The sequence below is a fragment of the Adiantum capillus-veneris genome, chromosome 3, assembly GCF_014529385.1.
Source record: "Adiantum capillus-veneris isolate H3 chromosome 3, ASM1452938v2, whole genome shotgun sequence".
Classification (NCBI taxonomy): domain Eukaryota; kingdom Viridiplantae; phylum Streptophyta; class Polypodiopsida; order Polypodiales; family Pteridaceae; genus Adiantum; species Adiantum capillus-veneris.
In genome coordinates this window covers 105,590,652-105,602,547 of record NC_140933.1, presented here as the reverse complement: position 1 = coordinate 105,602,547, position 11,896 = coordinate 105,590,652, and the positions used below count along the sequence as shown (strand labels likewise).

Below are 11,896 nucleotides of genomic sequence, written 5' to 3'. Positions count from 1 at the left end.
ATTTTTGCCCGTCGTTTGCCTCAATCGAGCCTTAGGAAACTTAAGTAAGACCCAATCATTTTCCTTAAAGGCTAAGGCTCTTCTGTGCTTATTAGCAGCAATCCTTTTTGCGTTTCCTGTGAGATGGATATAACCCCTTTAATTTTTGGAAAAGATTCTTGAAGGTCTCGGCTATATTCATCAGCAGCGGAGATCTTCCCCATGTACTTTAAGTAGTAAGGGACTTTTGGATCTTCCTTCTTCAACCTCAAATGGTACTTTCCCCATAGAAGTATGTACAATATCACGTACTCTATAAGAGGTAGGTACTTCTATCATTGAGAACATTGATCTACTTCCATGACCTAGGATTTTAGTAGATTAAGAATCGTTAGATTAGTTATATCACTTTGGTCATCCGTTTGTGGATGACAGGCCGATAGAGAAATTTAATCTACTTCATAGATTCTCAAAGAGACCCTTCTAGAGATTACTGGTCATTCTAGGATCTTTGTCCGACACTATGGGTGTTGGAAATCCATGATGCTTGAAAATTTGATATGAAGAGGGTTGCCATTTGATGTTCCTCAATAGTCTTTTTGACAGGCATAGAGTGTGTTTTCTTGTAAAGCCTGTCGGATTGAAACAATCCAAGTTGCTTCCCTCGATCAAATTTCAACTTTAGGTATACCACGCATTTTGAAACATACTCTTGTATGTTTACTTTTCATGGTAGACCAACATAAATACATTTCTACTCCTTGAAGAGTAGATTACGGATTTCCTCTTTGCCCCGCATAAGGAGATGCATGGGATTCATACATTACGTTCTTATTATATGGGTGATTAACACATAGCCTATTGCCATTTGGAAGATAACCATCCTTCAAGGTGAATGGTTCTTGTTACTTCCCTATTGCAAAGGCTCTAATTACGTACTGAAAGTCTCGGTTAGTAGCAGACTCATCTATCATAAAAGATAGATCATTGTGAGTTGCCATAGACACCACATTTACCCTTGGTCGTTGTGAAAGTGCATCGACCACTTGATTGTGCTTGCCAACAATGTGAGCAATATGAAATTTAAATTGCAAAAGAAATTTTGCCTACCTCATTTGTTTGTCGGAGAGCTTGGTTTGCGTCATGAAGTTCTTAAGGCTTTGTGATCCATTTGTAGGATGAATGGAGTCCCCAAGAGATAATGTTTCCACGTGTTTAGGGCATATAGAATAGCTAGTAGCTTTTTTCTGTATTTGCCGAATACTAACTTATTGAAGTTGAGTCTTTGACTCTCATATGCTATGGCATTTCCTTCTTGAAGCAAAATAGCTCCAAGGCAATCACCACAAGCATCAGATTGGACCTTAAATGGCTTTGAGAGATCTAGTAGTGTGAACGCACGTTGAGAGATAAGCTTCTCAAAAGCTTCTTGCACTTTTGCAGTCCATGAATACTTAACGTTCTTTTTTTGTTAAGTCATGTAATGGGCCTACTATTAGAGAGAATTTTTTATATGAAGCATCTATAGTATGCACACATACCTATGAAGCTTCGTACCTCCTATAGATTCCTTGGATTAGGCCATCCTTTTATTATCTCTAATTTTGTTGCATCCATATGGGTGCCATCTTTAGAGATAATGTGACCTAAATATTGAATCTCTTGTAGGAAAAATTCTCTTTTCTTTTTATTAATGAAAAGATTATTCTCTCTCACAATCTTGAAAGATTACCTGTAGGTGTCTCTTGTACTCTTCAAGAGAATTTGAACGGCTTGAAGATTTTTTTTGTCCATCACAAGTTTAAATGCATCTGAGGATTTTTCAGGCCAAAACTTGTAAATTATCAAATAGATCTTCTACCCGCGGCACGGGAAATCTATTTTTTTGAAAGTGATCTTATTTAGTGCCCTATAGTCGACACACATGTGATATGTGTCGTCTTCCTTTTGCACTAAAAACAATGGTGAACAAAATGGAGAGGAGCTAAACCTCACCATCCCTTTTTTTCTCACCACTTCATGCACTTGCCTCATGATCTCCTCTTGTTGAGCTTGTGAAACTCGATAAGGAGGCTTGTTAGGCAGTGAGCTTCTTGGTAGGAGCTCAATTGCATGGTCATCATCCCTCATTTTAGAGATAGCTCACTAGGGATGTCATCAATGAAAACATCTTGGAATCCATTTAGGAAATTAGACAACTATGATTCCTCTTGATTCCATTTATTGCAGGGATATGGTGTTTCCCAACTCATAAACATCTATGTGCATGCTCTTTTCCCTGTAGGTGAAGTAGATTCTCCTTTCAAGGAGCTTCATGTTGGAAGCCATGCGGTTAAGCCATGGTGCCCCAACGATAACATTCTCATGTTTGAGAGGGGAGATGAAAAAATCCTCTTTGTCCAAATAGCTTTGGACATAAAGACTTAATTTTCCAATGAAAGAAGTTACTGAGATGTCTTGTCCCTTGATAGCTCCATTGGCTTTCAATGCATCTCCCATCTTGTGGGCTTGTATGCCTAGCTTAGTGGTCAATTCCATGGATATGAAGTTGTGAGTTGAACTAGGGTCAAACAAAATAAAGGCATCATGATCTTGCATATTTTCCCAAGCATAGGAAAAGAGAAATCCTTGGCAATGAGCATCCTTTTTTGGAGCTTCAAACATAGAGACTCTAGGAGTCTCATTGCGGGCAATTCTCTTGGGCCAAGGACGATAACCATGGCCTTGCTCCCCACACTTAAAATATTTGTGGTCCTTACTAAAATCTTCTAGCTCTTTAGGAGAGAGTTTATATTTACCTTTGTAAACTCCCTTCTCCTTGGACCAATTGTTGTTGTTGTTGGAATAGCCTTGGTAAGAATTTTGGGCATTGGTTTTCCCCTTGGCATCATTTTTGTCTTTATTTTCCATGGGCTTGACATTCCGTCTAGCCCCTTGTTGGAAATTGATGCGCTAAGCAACCATGGTGTGGTGGATTACTTTGGTGACAGAACTAGGCCATTGAGAGTTGACATACTCGGCCATCTCTTTGGGTAATCCCGCACATAATTGTTGCTTTTGCTCAACAAAGTCTATCTTTTGAAAGATAGTAGCCTTGAGATGTAAATCCCAAAACTTGTCCACATATTTGTGGATAGAGTCATGAGAGAGAAGCTTTAAACTTCACCATTTGGTAAGCACTTTTCCCTTTGCATCACTTGCAAGGAATTGCTTCATGATGGAAACTCATAGAGTTTTCCATGTCTTTGGGGCTTCACCATTGCCACGAAGGCTAACCCACCATTGACGAGCCAATTTTTGAAAGTGTATAGCTACATGGTGTAGCTTGGAGGACTCCATGAATCCCTCGTCTCCAAAGGCCACATCAAATTGTTGGATGAAGGCCAATACTTTGTCGGTAGCACCAAAGGTGCCATCATAGGTGAGAAAAGAGACACTCTTTCCTCCCTCTTTGAACTTCTTTAGCTTTTGTGACCTTTGCCATGCAGGGTAAGATTTGCGATGTCCTCCCCTCTTGTATTCTCTAGGAGAATAGCCATAGCTTTCATCAGTAGAGGAGGAAGGTGAAGAAGAAGGAGAAGAGGGTGACCTATTTCTTGGCCTTTTCTTCCTTGGTTTCTTCTCTTCCCTTTTGGAGTGATGAGGAGAAGTACTATGGGTTAACCGTTCCTCTTGGGAGTAGTTGGCGATCATCTAGACCACCATCTTCATGGAGCCACATCTTTTCAGGAACTTAGGGAGTCATTACTTTCTCGTTCTTTGGATTCCTCCTCTCATATGGGAGAGAGTCTTCTTGGTCTCACCAAGAGGCCTCCTAAGCTCTCTCTCCTCTTTGAGAGAAAAGGAAATCCCATTAGCACAAAGTTGTTGAGTAACTTTGGCTTGCAAAGAGGGGTTGCCCATAGCTTGTTGCAACCTAGTAACAAGATAATTAACAAACATGGGGGCATCATCATTAACACCTTCATGTGCAAAGTCAAAGTTATCAATGTTCATTCTACTCTCTTGGTTATTGTCAGCCATGTTAATTAAACTTAGGTGTTTACTTAGTGTATGCTTTGGCAATTCAAAACCTTAGTTGCTACTCCTCTTAGCCTTTGAAAATAGGCACTTAAGTATCTACACCCACGGCTCGAATTGGTAAATTATAGAGAGTAGTGGAGTGAGTCTAACATAGCAAAGTTGCCAAGGGATAGCTCCTTTCAGACTTCTTATGGCTCAATAATGGTAAAGCAGTAGGCAAGTCTAAAAAGACTCCATTATTAAGACCAAAGCTCCCAAGGTGTGCACCATATCCCACATAGTGGGCTCAACAAAACCGATAATAGATCCCATACCCACTTACCCTAATATAATTAACAAAATCAACCATTAATAGGCTACTTAAGGACCTCTCTTCTTAAGCAAGAAAAGAGAAACCAAATGCTCTGATACCACTATAGTGGAAATGGCCTATGAACTTTGAGAGTAGCGAAATTAGGAAATTAGGTGAAGCACTTTTGAGAGATTACTTTGTGAGCATAGCGGGTGAACTTAATCGATGGTAGCAACATAAAGATGGTACTTAGTTAACTTGGCATGAACAATACTTTTGCAAGAGAGAGAGAGAGAATTTAGAGAGCATGACAATAGTTGAGGACCGGATTCATATGGAGCCGGTCCCCCCTCCAATAGGCATTTGTATTATAGTTTCTCCCATCAAGAGAGACTTGGTACAATACCATATTTTTGTTCCTTGTAAACTAGGTGATGCAATGAAGATGGAAAGCTTCATGCATCACAAGCATAACATAGACCTGAAGAAAGCATTAACTATCCCAAGCCTCAGTCCCAAGGCCTCAAACACCTTCGAAGGTGGAGAGAGCTAGCGGGGAATGAGGATAGGGAAGAGGAAGAAGAAATATTCCATAGGAGAAAGAAATAGTTTCTCACTTATCATTACTCTTCTTGCTAGCATACATAATAGCATAATAATGAATATGGAGAAGATGGCAAGCTTAAGCATTGAAGCATGACTCTTGGTTAAATTTGTATTCCAGAGCCAAGAGTATTGGTGTAGTCTTTCACTCTTAGAAGCTTGAAGAAGGATGTGGTGTTCCTCCACTTTCACCAAGTGAGAATCACCTTACGAATGAGTGTGTGTGTGGAGTATATCCCCCTAGCATCCCCCTTCCTTGCTTTGGGAAAAATTTCTACATGGTACAAGCTCATTGGACCCCTCTCCCCCAGCCAATCACATGCAACCTGCAATCAAGCACATGGGTAGTCTTTTGACAAGTGTCCTCCTTACCCCGTAGAGAGAGAAAGCTTGAAAATATCTAGATATTTGTTAAATGGAAGTAGAATCTCATTGGACCCCTCTTTAGTCCAACCAATAGCATTCAAGCACACCATGTGGTTAAGCGTAGTGAGAGTCTTACATGTGTCCCATGTGCTCTTTTAGAATTCCCCTAACTTTGAGATTTTTATGCATAGGAAGTTTCTCAAGTAACTTCCTCATTAAGTGTGTAGGTTCTCTTTTTGACTCAAGCATCTTACTCCCCATGCATAGGAAGCTTCTCAAGCAACTTCCTCATTAAATGTGACAAGTACATCAAGTACCTTAGTCATCAAGCATGACAAGCACCTTAGCTGGAGTTCCCACCTCAAGCACAACCCTAGATTACTTATGTTTAGGTCGAATTCCCACCTCAAGCACAACCCTAGCTTGCTTAAGTTTAGGTCGGATTCCCACCTCAAGCTTAGCCCTAGCTTGCTTAAGGTCAAAGGACTTTTAACACTAACCATTTGAGGTCTTTAATGAAGCTAACCCTAAGGTCTTTTAAGCTTCATTAGTTAACCTTGCTCTTTGACAGACCATCTCTTATTTGGGCCCCATTACCATTGGCCCCGTGTTGAGATAGATCCGTAAGCACATGTCTATATTCTAACCCTTGTTCCCGTTTATTATCCCATATTAAATGATCAGTTTAATATGAGAAAATCATTTGGGTTGGTTAGATATTAGATATTTAATGACATGATATGAAGTTGTGAGTAGAGCCAGGGTCAAACAAGATGAAGGAATCATGCCCCCTTACCTTTCCCCAAGCATAGGAGAGAGGTGATCCTTTGGAATGAGCATCCTCTTTTAGAGCTTCGAGGGTGGAAGCTCTAGGAGTTTTATTGCGAGCATTTCTCTTGGGGCATGAACGATAGCCATGTTGCTCCCCACATTAAAACATTTATGGTCCTTTTGAAAAGCTTCAAGCTCTTCAAGAGAGAGTTTGTTTTTACCTTTGTAAACTTCCTTCTCCTTGGATGGATTGTTGTTGTTGTTGTTGGAATTGCCTTGGGAAGAATTTTGGGCATTGGTTTTCCCCTTTGTATCACTTTTGTCTTTGTTTTCCATGGGCTTGACATTCCGTCTGGCCCCTTGTTGGAAATTGATGTGCGAAGCAACCATGGTTTGGTGGATTACTTTGGTGATAGAGCCAGGCCGTTGAGAGTTGAGGTACTCAGCCATCTCTTCAGGTTATCCTGCACAAAATTGTTGCTTTTTCTTGGCGAAGTCTATCGTTTGGAAGACAGTAGCCTTGAGATGTAAGTCCCAAAACTTTACATATTTGTGGATAGACTCATGAGAGAGAAGCTTCAAATTGTGCCATTTGGTAAGCACTTTGTCCTTTCCATCATTGCTTGCAAGGAATTGCTTCATGATGGAAACTCATAGAGGTTTCCATTTCTTTGGGGCTTCGGCGTTGCCACGAAGGCTAGCCCACCATTGATGATCCAATTTATGGAAGTACATAGATACATGGCGTAGCTTGGAGAACTCTGTGAAGCCCTTGTCTCCAAAGGCCGCTTTAAATTGCTGGATGAAGGCCAATACTTTGTTGGTAGCACCAAAGGTGCCATCATAAAAGCATCTTAAAGAGCAGCGTATATATGCATCTGGCTCAGGTGTGAGAAATGCTGCCGAGCGGAAGCTCTAGGATGAACTTGGAATTGCTGCAGCGGATGCACCTGTTGATCAACTTTTGTGCCTCGGTAGAATACTATATAAAGCTCCATCAGATGGCAAGTGGGGAGAGCATGAACGTACGCACATGATTTGCTTACTTGGTGTTTTGGTGTGTAAATGTTCAGAAGACCATGAATGTCTGCCCGGGGTTTGTTAATTCATTTCTGTTGTGTGCAAATTCTAAGGTTGGAAGAGAGTATTGTATGATTACAATGTCTCAGCCTAGGTCATGCTCACTCTTGGTGTAGACTTGGCTGTGAAAATCCACATAGCATGCTATTGATATTCAAGAAAGCTCTACAGATTATTTTAATTTGTGTTTTGCAGTGGACTATTTGCTTTTTCTTGTCCGTGATGTGACCGTAGAACCCAATCCTGAGGAAGTAGCGGATGTGATGTATGTAAACAAGGAACAACTGAAGGAGCTGCTGAAGAAAGCTAATGCGGGTGATGAGGATGTGAAACTCTCTCCATGGTTCAGGCTTGTGGTCGACAATTTTCTGTTTGATTGGTGGAGCAAGCTTGAAAATGGTTCTTTGGCCACTATTGCCAGCATGGGGCAGATTCACAAGCTCTATTGAAATGTTAAGAGGGTTTTTCTATGACACAAATAAGAAAACAATTTGTCAGTATTCCAGCCATGTTACGTGTATCGACGTGTCCGATGTGTTGCAAGATGTCATAGTAGAGACATTGACGTCAGAGAATTGTGGAATACACCACATAACGCTTTGAAGGTATTCACCCCAGTTATCTACCAACTTCGGATGAGCATCACATGCCCCTATATAATTAAGCCATTTTGCGATAGATTTCTTTTCATTTATTCTAGCACGCAAATTTGCTCGATATCGTTGCCTCTTATATCTCTTACTCTTCTTGTCTAATTTTTTATTACGATCGATCTCTAGTGAAGAGTCACTAGATGAATCGCTACTCGTGTCTTCTGCTCCCTTTGATAGATTGTCATCTAGGGTACCACTGGGCCCTAAATGGTTTGTCCCCACATTTGCACTAAGATTTAACTCAGATTCTTTGTCCTCAAAGTCAATTTCAATTGATGATTCTGACTCCAAATCGTGTGGGCTATACTCTTGTGAGACGCTACTGGTTCCAATTTCAGTCAAGCCTTCAGCTTGTAGGTCAACAAAAGCTATATGCATTGCTTCTATCATATTTAAAGGTACGAGTGGTGGCATTTTATCCCCCTCGGGGGTTACCCAGGTCATCCCCCTATTTCCCCAAGTGTCTATGGTTGCTGCTAGGTGGACCCAATACAAATTGTCAGACTTAGTCATCCCAAGTAGAACATCCATATAAGGAGAATCTTTCGCAACATCAATGTCCACAATATTGCAATGGGGCCGAGTGAACTTTGGTGTCAAATCTATGATCAACTATAAATCTGTTTCCTAGAGAATGTGCTCGACCAGTTACAAGATCCACTTGAATGACAGAATCTTGGTTCTCATCTAGGTTGTGGGTTGTGGATCTAAGTGTTCCTCCTCTATTGGCATCTCCCTAGCTCCATCCATCTGTGCAAATTGTGGTAGCCCTTCAGTTCTCCATTGAGGAAAGCTGGAAGAGCTAAGAATAGCTCGTGGTCTCCATATAGTTTGGACATGATGGTGGTTCTAACTTCTGAAGCCATGAAATCCATCAATTTGGCAATATTTAACGACATGTTTTGGGCTTCCAAAAAGGACCTCTAACATCTATTCAGACATTGTGGCAACAATTGCCCTATTCCATTCATCATAGTTCATTTGTTTCCTTATAACGACAAATGCTTCCCTACTTTCTTGAACACTTTCATCAGTGAACCCAACTGTTTCCAGGGCGTTCTCGAATAGCCGACATTTCTTTGCCTTCCGTACGTGTTTGAAGTAGAAGAATCCGACAATTTGTATGTTGGTAAGTAGCACTTGGCTCTTTAGAACCATCCCACCCAGGAAGAGGTAGTTCTTGAAGAACCCTATCTTCTAGGTTTTCTAAACCCATTTGCAAATATTTTCTGCTAGGCCACTTATAGTCGAGAACTCCTTGAAAAGGTGAGGGAGGTCCTCACTAGCCGTTATGCATTGTAGGAATCAATCGTGACCAATGCTTCTGGCTTGCGCCTTCACCCTACAACTAAGGGCCCCCAAAGAACCTTCCAAAGAAAAATCTTCATCACAAGCGGCAAGCACACAAGGTACGAAAATTAATTTTTCAATTTAAATATTATTATTGCGCTCATAGCTCACAAGCACAATATAGATCAAGTTAGTACAGTAGTTGCGATTGGTAAGCTCTTTATCCCATCTCAAAATTTCCATCCTTCTTGCTAATTAATGTCAACACAGCCATGTCAACAAGCTAACAACGCGCTAATCAAGTGGATACCAAAGTCATTCCAGAAACAATAACCCAAGAGCAAAGAGACAACAACTTTCCATAACCAGCCAAACCACAAAGGGAAAGTGCTAGAATGCTACCTTGCTGAGGATAGTAGCGACAAAGATGATTCTTATGACATCCCCTACCTTGAAAAATCTAGATACCAAAGAGCCAGCTTGGCCAAAAGAAGGTATGGATAAAGAAGACAAAGATCTCTGATGAAAAAGCACAAGATCCAATGCCAAAAGAAAAACAATCAAAAGCATGCAAGAACGGCTAAGAAAATCACAAAGTCGCAAGCTTTTGCAAATCGGATTTGGGTTTCAAAGAAGTTGACTCAAGCACAAAGACGTCAGGAGTTCATTTGGATTCCAAAACAGTTAAAGGGTAAACTCCGAAAGTATCAACTCCCAAAGTCTAAATCTCATCCTCAAACAAGTGTACAAGAGCTGAAGCAAAGACCATTGAAGACTCACACAAAGACAAGGTGGATCCCAAAGAAGTCTCTTCAAACACAAACGAAGCAAGGACAAGTATGGGTTCCCAAATGATCAACATCAACAAAACAGCCAGTAATCACAAAGAAGTGGGTCCCAAAGGAAATCAATAAAACTACTATTATTGCACCGCCTCTTGATTTTTTTCAATTCCTCCTACGGTTACAGTTTAGTTAGAAGAGAACCCACTATGAGGAACAATGTCAAATATGACAACCAACCACAGGGCTATACATCCCAAGTAGCATCAAACAGATAAGTAAGCCTTTGAAAAAGCTATACAAACTTCCATCAAGAAAACGGCACAGGAGCTTCAAAGAAAATCACATTGCTTAGGATAGGAAGCTTCGCCAACAAATGCCAATAAGAAAATTGCTTATACCCACATCTTGCACAGTTCCCTTGACGTGGGGAAGATGGGATTTCTTTGATAAGGTTAGGTAGTCCCTCTGTAAACATTCTTTCCAACAAGAAGTGAGTACGCCCAATTTCCCATGACTTTAGGTCACTTTCTTCTTGGATGACACTAGGTTTGGCTAGGGGTCTATGGACTTTGTGAGGTTGTTGGAACATTGTGTCTGTAATCTGGTAGGTAGTGGCTCTAGATCCCTTTGGGTATCTTCTACCAAACTTTTAGCTTTATCTAGTCTTGGCGCATTTAGGTCAAATAATTTGCCTGGGATACGATTTGATCTCTATAACATATGTCATAATATGTGTGTGTTTTAGACTTAGAACCTCAAAAGAGGTTGATTTCTAATGACCAATGCCAATGACCTACTTGTATACTGTTCTGCCATAATATCATGAGGAAGTACCTATCATCCTTACTGACTAAACAATATGTGGACAAAAGTAGTATATAAAAAAGGTGTATATACAACTGCTCACGTTATTTAAGAACCAATAATTAAGAGACCTCATGATTTTTCCTGTTGTGGCTATCCTGCTGGAAAAACACCAACAATTTATCAACATAGCATGAGTATAAATTTGTTTAACAGAAATTCCCATTAGGGTAAAGGGGCTACTAACGAGCCGGGTTTCTCTCCTAAGACCCGTTGAACTTCTATTATAGTATTGATTTAGAGATCGATATCTTTGCATGGGTACGGAGTGGTTCGTTTGTGTTGGGTTCAAGCCCTTATTGGTATACCCGTGGGAACATCTCCCTTGGATCATGCAGATGAACTACACTTCTTTTAGAAGTGTGCATGGCAACCCTTTGCTATACGTTATAAGGTTTTACAAAGAAATTACATACATAGCATGCTTTTTATTGTATCGACTCCTGCTCTCTCTCTCTCTCTCTCTCTCTCTCTCTATTTCTCTCTCTCATTCAATCTCCTCTCTCGCCATGGTTCTTCCTGCATGCAACATCCTCACTAACTGCACCTAACACTGGTATTAGAGCTTGATGCTCTTGGAGGCCTGGACTTGAAACACTCGTGGGAGCTGCCGCTTGTGAAGAAGAGAAGAAGGTCACCGACCTGCTCAAAAGTAAGCAACACCGCCCTCAATAGGTTCGCCTTCTAAGGCTATTAAATTCTCAACACTAAAGCACCTGCCGGTTCGGCCTCTACAGGCTACACAAAAGAAAAACGTTATCGACGTTGTTGTTTGAGATAGAGCTCGCAATTTTTGGTTTTCGTTAATACTTTATTAAAAGTTTCCAATTTAATTTAACCCGTTAAGCAAGAGGGCGCTCACACATACCATTGTTCGGTGCTCGGTACTCGACTAGCAGTATATCAAGCCCGAACTACTAACATTCTTTTGACAAGCATTTCTCTCCTAAGCTCTAGCATATCTCCAAAATCCGGTGAGAGCACGTCATCGTATCAAAAGGTGTTCTTGGTATTATTGCATTTCTTCTAATAGCATATGAATACGCTCGTTTTTGAGCTACATAAGCAACACGAAGACAAAGACAAAGCCAGTGCAATAACCAACAACGATCACCCTCATTACCAAATTTCTTGAAGGCTTTAATATGGCGCCAACAGTGGATATTTTTAATGGATCCGGCTTCCACTCC

General features: G+C 40.7%; 1 pseudogene across 1 annotated transcript; it reads left to right on the top strand.

The window, feature by feature from the left end:
• Positions 1 to 6,955: 6,955 nt before the first annotated feature.
• LOC147461446 (isopentenyl-diphosphate Delta-isomerase I pseudogene) lies at positions 6,956 to 7,612 on the top strand (annotated as a pseudogene). Its single transcript, XR_015186524.1, has 2 exons — positions 6,956 to 7,059; positions 7,310 to 7,612. The product of XR_015186524.1 is annotated as an isopentenyl-diphosphate Delta-isomerase I pseudogene (transcript).
• Positions 7,613 to 11,896: the final 4,284 nt, after the last annotated feature.